Here is a 12953-nt window from a genome sequence, read left to right as displayed (position 1 = left end):
CTATACTCATGATACACAAACAATTACAGGCCTTATGAATGGAGGTCACAAAATTGAAAAATAAGGACAAGTCCCCAAAACAATATTCTCTGGAAATAATATGTCGCTTTCCATTTGACAAGAATCTATACATGCTTCCATTTCCTTCATGAGTGGAGATCCCATTGACAAATATGATGGTACCTCAGATCCTCAAGATCATGTCAGAGAGTTTTGTGCTGCCTGTATGGAGTTCATGCACAATCAAACGTACCTCATGCACCTTTTCCCAAGGAGTTTAGGGGGTCAAGCAATGGAATGGTTCTCAAGTCTACCCAAAGGAATAAAAACATTTGAAGAACTAATCCAACTATTTTTACAACAATACTCATACAAAATTCGACATCCTGTGACTATGATCGATCTTTGCAATACTAAACAGAAAACAGGGGAACCTCTTCTTACTTTCCTCCAACGTTGGAGGAAGATGTTCTCTAGGTATCCATGACCTATCCTAGACTTTGAGAAAATGGATATATTTGTCAATAACTTGGTCCCCGAACTGAAATATAGTATCCAAATGCAAGTACACCCATCATTTAACAAAATGGTAGATAATACCATTTGAATGGAAGATGTGCTCATAAAGAAGGGGGATATCACGCCTTGGAAAGAAACACAACTAGGATCTATCTCTAAAGAGAAGAACAAGTATTGGAAATTTGGCAAAGACAACAACAAGAATGTTGTTAATGATGGAGTAGTAGACACTGTTAAAACCAACTCAAAGCCCATAATATTCAACTTGGCTAGTGGTACACAAGCACTTAAAGCTGCTGAGGCTGCAACAAAAAATCCACCAAAGAAAACAAAAGAATGGTTCAAAGAAAAGCCTTGGATTTCTTAACCTAAGCATGATTTTACTCCTATCGAAGAATCATATGAATCTACTGTCAAAACTCTGTTGGCAAACAACTTGATAACACTACTAGATAACTCGAGACCATATGATCCAGATGTCAAACCAAGATGGTGGAGAGAAAATGAATACTGTGACTTCCATTGGAATAAAGGTCATAACATAAATAATTGCATGAAGCTAAAATATGAGATTCAAGATCTCATAGACGTTGGTAAAGTTGTTGTTGGGAACCACCCGACCAATGTTGATCATAAAGCATTTAAGGACCCTTTGTCTATTTGTGAACAAGGTGATTCTTCAAAGACCAAAGAAGGTGCCAAGGTAAATTATACTTATGCTAGTTAGGACAATGTTATCAACATGATTGAGCCTTCCCACTCGGAATATTGCAATGTGATTATAGTCCAAGATAAACCAAATGAACCATGATATGCAAGAGCTCTGACCCGATCTCAAAAGAAAGTCACCCTCCAAGGAGCTAGTTCTTCCAACCTAGCTCAAGCAACATCAAACCCACCAGCCTTGCCAAACAAACAAAAAGAATCAACCCTGGACAAATTTAAAAGGTTAACTTCATCATCATCTTCTGGATATAGTGTTGTTGAACAATTGAAAAGGACAAATGCTCAAACCTCAATTTTTCAATTGCTAAAACTCTCATCTGCTCACAAAGAGATCCTAGACAAAGCATTGCTCACTACCAATGTTCCAAAAGATTTAGACATTGATTAGTTTCAGTCTATGGTGGGTCATATGACTTCACCTCACTATCTGACCTTCTCTGAAGAAGATGACAACTCATTAAATCATCCACATAACCAGCCATTGCATATTGAAGCCTTGATCCACAAATAGGGAGTCAAACGTGTTTCGATAGATGGAGGCATGGGGTTGAATATCTGTACTTATCATCTTCTTACACAACTAGGATTCTCTAAAAATGTTATTGATCTTGATAAAAAAATAACAATAAAAGCCTATGATGAAGAAGAAAGGACTTCTAAAGGTCTGGTATCATTACCTATTAGAGTGGGACCTGTAGAAAGAGATGTCCTTTTCCAAGTACTTGATATTCCTTTGTCATATAACATATTACTGGGGAGGTCGTGGATTCATGAAATGAAGGTAGTACCATGAACATACCATCAAGGCTTAAAGTTTCCTTATAATGGAGCTGAAGTCAACATTCCTACTGATACAAATGTCATCTATAATGCATTGACAAAAGGTATAGATACTTTTGTGCCCCATAATAGGGCAACCTCTCCAAATGAAGATCCAGAAACACTGATGAAAGACTTAGAAAAGAGATTGAAGATCACAAATATCGGCATGGATGGCTACAAGATATGACCGGTACATTCATTAGTTTCTCTCCCTCCATCACCAAAACAGTTGGGCAAGACATCAAAGGCTATGACAACACAAACTTCACCTCCGAATACCATATATGATGGTCTCTTTGTATAGTCTTCTACCTCCTTGGCAGATGAAATAGAAGAGGATGTTGTTCTTAACTGGCTCTTTAAGGAAGATAGTCAGAATGAGGAGGTACGACATTGTGAGATTTCCTCTAACCAATAGGGTCCTAGCTACAAAATGATTCAACGCATGGGGTACTCAGGTACTAGTCCTCAAGACAAACAAAAGGAAGGTATTACTAAACCAATTCAACTACAAACCAAATCCATAAATGATAAGGCTGGACTGGGATACGATCCGAAAAGGACACCAGACCAAAAACATGTTTCTAAGTCTAAGTGGCAGAAAAGAATATCACCTTCAACATTACAGGAAGTAGACACTCAACAAATAAAAGTAGAGTGTAGAAAAGAGAAAGAGGAATCAATAGTCAAGAAAGAATAAATAGTCAGTGCTCAAGCTTCGATGGTATCAGCTACAATAATACAGGAAATTGAGGTCCCTAAGGATATAAGAGATGAAGTAGTAAGAATCAAAGAATTGTTTGCACCACTAAAAGTTCCAGTCACATATACTGGTAGTCAGCAAGTTGATGATTCAGAGACTGATTCAAATGAGTATGGATGGGGTCCTGACCACCTCTCAGACACATCCACTACAGAAACTCCAGAAGAGTCTAGCAGTGTCATAGATGATACTCAAGAGCTGATGTGCATAAAACTAGAGAAGGAAATACAAGAAATTAGACAAAAGAGACAATCAAATTATGAACAAGGACTGAAGGAAGGAAGAATACCAGAAAGCTTCTCATCTATGTACCCCTATGCTAAAATAGAACAAATCAGGTATGGCACTACATAGGAAGAGTTGGAAGCTAACAAACAAGAACCAATTATCAGTCCAAAAGAAGCTGAATGGAGTAAACGACAACAAATCACAGAAACAACAAGATCATGTCAATAGGTGTGTTAGATACAAATGACAAATGAACCACAACATGAAGGAACTTGTAGTATTAAAGATGTTGGTGTTGATACCATACATATGCTTACTAAATCACTTGAAGAAGACTTGGAAACTTCACCTGATGACACTGATGACAGTCCTATTCATGACAATATTTACTCAGCCTCAAATTCTAAATCAGCTGATACAAACAATGGAACTTTGTCTACTGATCTCATTGTTGTCAAACCATGATGTGACATCCAGTCTAGCATAGTGAACGATGTTACAAGTATGCCTATTGGATTAGATCAACTAAATATTAACGTGAACTTTAATAATCATGATCTAACTCTTCCTGGTCTCTAGACACTTACACAAGGTATCCTTCTGGAACTCAATTTTTCAATCTGCCGTTGTGATAACAATATCATGAATGCTCTTGAACCTATCCAAAATTTATCCTTAGTACATCCCAAATTGATTGACTATACTTTACAAAACCAGCCCATGAGTATACCTACTTTTGCCAATGACTATATGTTAGCCTATTATCTCAATGCAGTCGAACCTATAGACTCTTCCACCAGTGAACAGAGTGAAAATATGACTGAAGTGGATATTAAGTATCTTAGTCGCAAAAACAAGAAAAATAAAAATAAAAGATCTGATGGTGAAAACCACATAGTAGCAATGTCAGAATCTAAAAAAGAGAAAATAAAGGACGTACCTAAAGGTAAAAACCTCTCTGAGACGCCTGAAGGTGAGATACTTGATATACTACCAAGTCATTTCCAGGAAAGGTCCTCCATATTGATCAAGCCAACTCAGCCAGTGAACATTGGGAGTCAAGAGACACCACACGTCATTCATGTAGCTCAATCACTATCAGCAGAAGAATTGAAGGAGTTCACTCAGCTATTCTTAGAAAAGAAAAGAAACTTTGCATGGACATATTCTGATATGCCGGGCTTAGATCCTGATCTCATTATGCACCATCTTTCAATTACACCAGGAGTAAAACTAGTTAAGTAAAAACTCTGTAAGATGCACCCACTTGTAGCACTATTAGTCAAGGCTGAACTAGAAAAACTGCTCAAAGCTGGATTCATCAAAGCTATAGATTATGCCGAATGGATTTCAAACATAGTACTTGTGTCGAAGGCAGACAAGTCTATCAGAGTTTGCACTGACTTCAGAGATCTTAACAAAGCTTGTTTGAAGGACGACTTTCCATTGCCAAATATTGATATGATAGTTAACATGACTGTTGGGTATGAAATGTACTCACTAATGGATGGATTCTCCAGATACAATCAAATCAAAATAGCTCCCGGAGATCAAGAAAAGACAACTTTTGCCTGTGCATGGGGAACCTTTTGCTGGAACGTCATGCCATTTGGGTTAAAGAACACCAGAGCAACCTATCAAAGAGCAGTTACAACTATCTTTCATGACATGATGCATAAGAATATGGAAAATTATGTTGATGACACCTTAGTGAAGACTATGAAGAGATCAATGCATATTTAAGAGTTAGGTCCTATACTAGATAGAATGGAAAAGTTCAAACTCTGGTTAAATCCAAAGAAGTGTGCATTCAGGGTGACATCTGGTAAACTACCTAGCTACATTATTTCAAAGAAGGGAATCGAGGTTGATCCTAAGAAGGTCCAAGCCATAATGGAAATGCCACCTCCAAAGAACATCAGTCAAATGAGAAGTCTACAGGGACGTCTCCAATCCATCAAATGCTTCATTTCTCAGGTAGCAGACAAAGCTAAACCTTTCACTAAAGTATTGAGAAAAGGAGTAATATACAACTGGGATCAGCAGTGTGAACAACATCTTCAGCAGATAAAAGAGTACCCATCGAATCCACCGATATTGATGCCATTGATTCAGGGTGAACCACTAATTTTATATATATCAGCAATTGATTCATCACTGGGGGCTCTTCTGGTGCAACATGATGACAATAAAAAGGAACGAGCTATTTATTACATCAGTAGGACATTGGTGTCTTATGAAATGAACTACACCATAATAGTAAAAGCATGCTTGGTATTAGTATTTGCATCACAGAAACTGAGACACTACATGCTAGTACATTCAGTCAAGCTGGTGGCTATAATTGATCCACTCAAGTATCTTCTTAGCAAAGCAACACTCATAGGAAGATTGGTGAAATGGGTCATGATCCTTACAGAGTTTGACATTGAATATGTGGAACACAAGGCCATAAAAGGACAAGTAATTGCTGATCAACTTGCTAAAGCTCCACTTGAAGACTCTCAACCACTGCACATAGAGTTTCCAGATGAATCAATAATGCATCTTGCTCAACAACCCTAGAAAAAATTCTTTGATGGTTCCTTTACTCAAAATGGTTCAGGTGCTGGCATATTATTCATTACTCCTCAAAAGTACTCCATCCCAAAGTCTTACAAGATTTTGTTTCCTTGCATGAACAACATTGCAGAATATGAACCTTTGGTAAATGGAATAAAACTAGCCATTGAATGGAAGGTTGCTAAATTGTATATCTATGGAGATTCTCAGCTGGTAGTTAATCAAATCAATGATACATATCAGACTCAAGATGAGAAATTGATGCCTTACAAGAGGATGGTTAATGATCTTAAGAAGTATTTTTCCTTTGTATCATTCCAACAGATTCCCAGATCCACAAACAGAGCAACAGATGCTATGGCCACCTTGGCATCTATACCTAAATTGTAAGAGTCTAATTTTCACTTTGATTTCCTAGTGGAAGAGTTATATTACCCTGCTTATGATTCTTCTGAGACCCAAATAGTCTATTCTATTATTGGACATGACTCATCCTGATACAGCCACATCTATTCCTATCTATACGACCAAATTATCCCTGAAAACCTTACTCATAATGAGAAAAGAAACTTAACCTGAAATGCTTCGTGGTATGTTATCATAGCTAACAATTTATTTAGATGAGGTTTGGACGATACATTGCTTAGGTGTCTAGAAATTGAAGAATCTAAACATGCGTTATCGGAAGTCCATGAAGGTATTTGTGGATCTCATTCAAATGGTCTTACTTTAGCTCAGAAACTACTACGAGCTGGCTACTACTGGCTAGACATGGAAAAATATGCCATCAAATTTGCTAAGACTTGTGAGAAATGTTAGCTTCATGGAAATCTCATACATGCCTCGGTAAGGGACCTCATACCATTCATTACACACTGACCTTTTTAGCAATGGGCCTTTGATCTCATTGGTCAGATATATCATGCATCATCCAACAAACATAAATTCATCATAACTACCACTGAATATTTTACCAAGTGGGTAGAGGCAGTTCCGCTCATCAAAGCAACCGGTGAATAAGTCACCTTGTTCATCCTAAACTATATCATCTATAGGTATGGGGTACCTTCGTCCATCGTGACTGATAATGGAGGATAGTTTAAGAATAAAGATCTGGATGAGCTTTGTGAGAAATTCAAAATAAAACAACATTGGTCATCAGTATATTACCCTCAAGGTAATGGACAAGCTGAGGTGTCTAACAAAAACCTACTGACTATCTTGCACAAAATAGTGAACAAATCCAGAAAGGATTGACATCTGCAGCTCAACCCTGGACTATGGGCTTATAGAACAAGTATCAGAATACCTACTGGGGCTACACCTTTCTCTTTGGTGTATGGGTCTGAAGCAGTACTACCTATTGAAGTAGAAATACCATCTCTAAGAGTTTCTTTGCAGGGGCTTGTTACTAATGAAGATCATAGAATATCTAGGTTGCAAGAACTTGAATTGCTAGATGAGTGTCAACAAGTGGCGTTTGATCATCTCAGAGTATATCAGAAGAGAATGTCCAGAGGATATAACAAGAAAGTTAGACAAGAGAATTTTAGGTTGATGACCTAGTCCTGAGAGAAAATCCTAAAAATCAACAGTTTTGAGACAACAAAGGGAAGTTTGAACCCAACTGGCTAGGTCCCTACATTGTTACTACAGTACTTGCCTTTGGTGCCTATCAACTCTCAAACTCAGAAGGAGAACAGCTCCGTGAACTGATTAACACCATGCACTTGAAGAAATTCTTCGCTTAGCATTCTCTGCTCCAGTAAATATGTACAACTGAAAAAGTCCTGAAGAAATCCTAAAAATTGAAAAAAGTCCTGAAAAAAAATAGAAACAGAAAAAAGAAAAAAATTATAAAGAGAGAAAATCCCTTGGTAAAAACTTGGTAAACAGGCACCTTGGTAAAAAAAAAAATGAATCTCTACCAAGCAGGTGAAAACCTGGCAAACATGTGTCTCTTGTAATCAAACACTCCATCTATCAACGCAATATTGGTATTTCCCGCTTTCATGCATCTTTTTCTTTCACTTGTACATATTTTTCAGTCACTTTCATGACATCCTGGTTTGTTGAAACCCTCATGACTTGAAACTGATCAGCATCTACATATCCTAAGCAGTGTCAACCAAGTCATCTTTTCGTCAGTGAATTGTGGTCATCCACTCTGAGTCAGTCACCTATCTCCTAACTACCAAAGAGTTTTATCACTGAGTAAACAAGCAAAATAACATAATGGAAAACAATCACTAAAAAGTTTGAGCTATGAGTAAAATTTTTATTTGTGTGCTATCTTTTATATTGGTTTTCAATTATTATCCCTCTGAGTAACTCGAGGAAGTCTATTGTGACTAAGAGATGCAAGGATTGGGCGCATAATATTTTCTTTGTTTTTTGCTTGTAGGAATGATTCTGATGATCTGAAAACATCTAAATTAGCTGAGTGTCTATGATAAGAGCCTTCCCATCAAGGTGAAATTGCCTCACATACCTCGACTATGCTTATTTGTATGCTACAGGGAGGTCTATATCATTTCTTTGTTTGTTTTGAGGGAATTTCTTTATGATGTAATTCGGGTCCCTGTGAAATCTGTCCAAGGATATGAATGAAACAAGGGTCATTGCAGAGAAGATAATTAATATTGCACATTGAAAAAGAAAGGAACTCTAACCTGCCTATTGTGTTTGTTATGCTCAGTGATGAATCTTAAGTATTTTAAATCCAGTGACTAGTTTTAGGTTGCATTTTGAATATCATTTTTCATATCATTCTGTATTTTTGTGAATTTAGAAGTGATTTCGGTATGGTAATAATCTCTTTATCTTCTGAATGAGAGCTAAAAGCATCATCATTTCTTATGCTAAGTGGTCTATTTATCATCATTTCTCCAATTGAGTACTTGTGTTTTGAGATGTTTTAGCTGCATACATAACATTTAATATAGCTTCATACATTTCATTATTACTCATCTGCATTCACCTTATTGCATAGAAAAATGAAAAAAATTGCATTATTCATTACTTAGTTGCACATTCATTTATTTGCATATGAAAAGAAACAAAAATAGACATCTATAATCATTTGCATTACATACATTCATATTGAAAAGAAATGCATACATGCAGAATAAAGCATATAAAAGACATATCATGACCGAATCAACAAAAGTGCGATGAATTCAAATCGGATCTCGTATATATATATATATCATGTCAAGTCTAAGAGTACAAAATGATGTTGAATGACATATACAAACTCTCATCGGAGCAAGAATCGTATAGGCTACAAAAAAATAGGTGTGTACAAAAAAAATATATCCGAGCTACAATAAAAATATCTAGCTCTGAGCCTCTCCCTCATCACCTGGTGGAGGAGGAGGAGCCTGATGATTGGGATCCTGTTGAGGTGCCCAAGCTCCCTTAGAATGTGCCATATAATAAGAATAAGGAATCACTTGTTGCGCTACTAGAACTGCCACGCTATATGCTGTGACATAGTAGGTTGTCCTATTGTTCTGATGCAAAACCTACTGTTGGATGGTGTCTCGCTCTGCTCTCATCACTGCGACCTAACGATCGTGCTCTGCTCTCAGCTCAACTACCTACCGATCTTGCTCAGCCCTCATCTTAATAAGCTGACAATCTCGCTCCACTAGCTGAGTCTGAGCCACTATCAACTGTGATTGCAGCTTTGCAAGACGACTCTCATCGACCGTCCTATGTCTGTCCCCTAATCTCTCGCTGGCTCTCCACCCCCATCTCCACCTGCAGCTCCACCTTACTCATCCCTCCTCTGTTGAACCTATCTTGAATCTGCTCGCTCCTCCTTAGTTCCCCCCAATCTCACTCCTACTCGCTCAAGGGATCTAGCCTCAGTTGGAACCCTACTACTACTAGCACCAGGATCACCACCTATCTGCCTCAGAGCCTCGGCTCTCTATCCCTGTCCCTCTCTCTGGCCCTGTCTCGGACCCTATCCTTATACATGTGTGGGAGAATCATCCTTGATATCCTCAATACGTGATGCCTACTCACCCGGATTAGTAAACCTAGGAAAAGGATGCTATTGAAACCAATCTCTATACTAGGGCAATACCCCCGCATCTGCCACATCATCCATATAATCCTACCTAAGGCGATGTAGACCAATCAGCTCCTACATCGCCAAAGAATAGGAAAACCCTAGAGACCATCCCTGTCTCTCCTCATCCACATAACATGCATAAGTTGTGTACTCCTACAAGATCCCCTGAGGGTGGCCATACTGCCTCATCACTCAAGAAAAGATGAACCGTTCCATAATAGTTTGTGATCTCCCAATTAGTGGGTGGGTGACAAAAAGGTCCCTGCAGACTAGCTGCCAGTCATCCCATGGCTCCCAACCTCTGTACGGTCTCCACACTATGCCTATCAAGTCATCAAACTGTCACTGCCAAAAATCTGTCTTGCCTAGATGGGGCTATATAATATAACTGGCATACCTATATATAATTAGCTGCCCAAGCTCTCTACTATCATCTACTATCGGCTGACAAATGGGAAGATGCTCCCAAGCTAAAACTTGTAAAATATATACACCTACGACCATACTCTGACCATCTCTGTACATAATTTCATGCATCTCGTGGTATATGTGAGCCAACAAAAAAACCCTAGCCAAGCCTCTGAGGGGTCTCCATCAATCTCATCAACATCCTGCCCCAACCACATTGGAAACCCTGCTGCCCTCTATCTAGCATCAGAAAATAGCCAATGATTCTTACTAGAACACATGCCAGAGGAAACTCCTCACTCTATTTGCTCATCAATATGTCCCAACTAATGGAATGGGTCAAAATGTCAGAATCCCTGAAGACATGCCTCACTGCCTGTAGTCCAGGAAGGTGGCCCGAATCATAATCCACCTTATCCCCAACAAAAGGGATACAAAAGATCCTATATACATCCTCAGGAGTGATAGTCAACTCCCCCACCATCAGAAGAAACATGTTATGCTCTGAGTGAAAACGCTCTACTAATGTTGTGAGCATTTTGTGATTCACATGGATATCTTGCAAACCAAGAAGATGAGTCAGGCCACATAAACCAACCTGATCCTGCTCAACCTCAAATAAATATCAAACTAATACAATAGTAGGAGGATAAATGCATCTAAATAGCACAGGAGGTAATCGAACCTGCAAAAACCCAACAATGAAGCATCAGAAAACATTCCAAGTGAACCTACAAGAGAAGTAAAACATCACGCAAATCCAACTAAGTCAAATGCAAAATCAAATTTTTACGTTTAGACCTTCAAAAATGCTCACTGTCTCCCAAACAACAAAACATAGAGAAGCAACATCTCGTATGAGTCAGGAATAGGTATCGTACGATAAAACAACCCCAAATGACAAAATATTAGACCTAGCACAACAAAATGGTCTTTTTACAGACCTGTCGTACAATACAAGGGTAGGGTCTGAATGATAATTCTAGTGACCTTAAATGACAAAAGAAATTTTAACAGTTGCTCGTATGAGACAAGATCCTGTCTTGCACGACAAAATGTCAAACCCGACCCCAAACATGCGAAAAACTTGAAAAATGAACAAAAAAATTCAAAATTGAAAACATAAAGAGGCTTAAGATCAATCACTTACCGCTGGCTCATAGTTTCAAGATTGATAATATCTTCTTTGGTGCTCGAATCGATGCTAACGAGTAGGGACCACCATTTTTCTCACAGAAGGCTTTTTGAATTTTCAAACTTGAAGGGTTAAAATGATTTGAAAATGACACTTTCGTCCCATATATAGCCAAAACCTTAATTTTTCAACTTGCTCCGATGGATATGAAAATTGTACCCTTAGATAATTCGATCATTCTAATTCCATTTTTGGGATCGAAATCAAAATTTGAGATTATTTTGCTAGTCAATTTCACAATTTGGATCACTTAGCACTCTTTTCATCAAATGCTCATTCTTTCTTCAAATCGCGCTCAATTTCAATGCTGAATATCAATTTCACTTCTACACATCAACTCTACAAATCAACTTTGCGCTTAATTTCTCATCAATCAACACCGATTCTTCAAAATTCCTCAGAATCAATTTGTGCTCAAATAACTTATTTTCGCCACACAATTGCCTATAATCATTACCCTCACTATCTTTTGATTTCATTCCCGAGGGGGCATACTCTCAACTTTATGACCTCAAACTCATGACCTTATGACCATATATCTCAAAGTCGAGAAATTTTTTCAAATCCTTATCAAAAGTTGAGCATATCAATTTCATCGCTTCACATCAAGCTAATATTTGTCTTTTATCTGAATCAATCTCTTAACGTCAATCAGTTTCATTGCTTTACATCAAATTGATTATTCATTTAAACTCAATCAAAAGTTTAAAGAGTATCTTTGATCACACTCAATCTATGCGGGTGTTCAGTATTCATTTCGTGATCAAGCTGGATAGTTTATTCTTCACTCATCATATCTTGATCAATCAAGTTCAAGATTGATTTTTATCATCACTCATTGCATCTAAGTTCAATCAAGTTCAAGTTTGGTATCTTTTGTTTTCTATTGTTCCTTAGTTCAATCAAGTTCAGGATCGGTATCACTTTAATCAAACTTCATTCAGCTTTGTCGCTTTGAATTAAGCTAAACACCTTGCTCTTCATCTAGTTCGTGATCAACCAAGTTTAGAACTGGTATCTCCTAGACATCACACATTCTTTGAACCAACGCGCTTCTCACACATTAATTCAAAGAGGGGCAAATGTAATACCCTAAAAATGGTCAACTAAACCATGGGCCCCTAATCTCGACAACATCACCAAGGTCCTAACCAAAGGCAATTAAATCAACCTTGAGCACATTATTAATTCTCAAAATCATCAAATATCACATGGAAAATCAATTACTCACTATTAATTAAATATTCATTTAATTAATGAAATCATTTCCAAGAATATCATTTTGATCAATTATCCTATTTTATTTTATTAAATATCCTTGCATATTTAATTAATTAATAAAATTGTCATTTAATCATGCAAAAGGAATTAATTTATTACAAAAGAGGAATTAATTACAAAACAAAGAGTTAAATTGAAAATTAAACAAAAAGAATTGAATTGAGAGAGAAATCAAACTTGAGATATTATTTCTTTTTCTAAATTTAGAACTTGAAATCAGAAAAGCAATTAATTGAATTATTGAATTATTCTCTAAAATTGGAACTCAAAGCTTTTCAGAAAAAGAAGTTCAGTTGCATTGAAAATACCTTTTTCTTGAATAAATCAAATATATGCATGGAATTATCTATTTTTATCACAAATGC

Source organism: Cryptomeria japonica, chromosome 1 (genome assembly GCF_030272615.1).
Source record: "Cryptomeria japonica chromosome 1, Sugi_1.0, whole genome shotgun sequence".
Taxonomy (NCBI): Eukaryota; Viridiplantae; Streptophyta; class Pinopsida; order Cupressales; family Cupressaceae; genus Cryptomeria; species Cryptomeria japonica.
The sequence above is the reverse complement of the archived record's forward strand: the minus strand, read 5'-3'. Positions refer to the sequence as shown.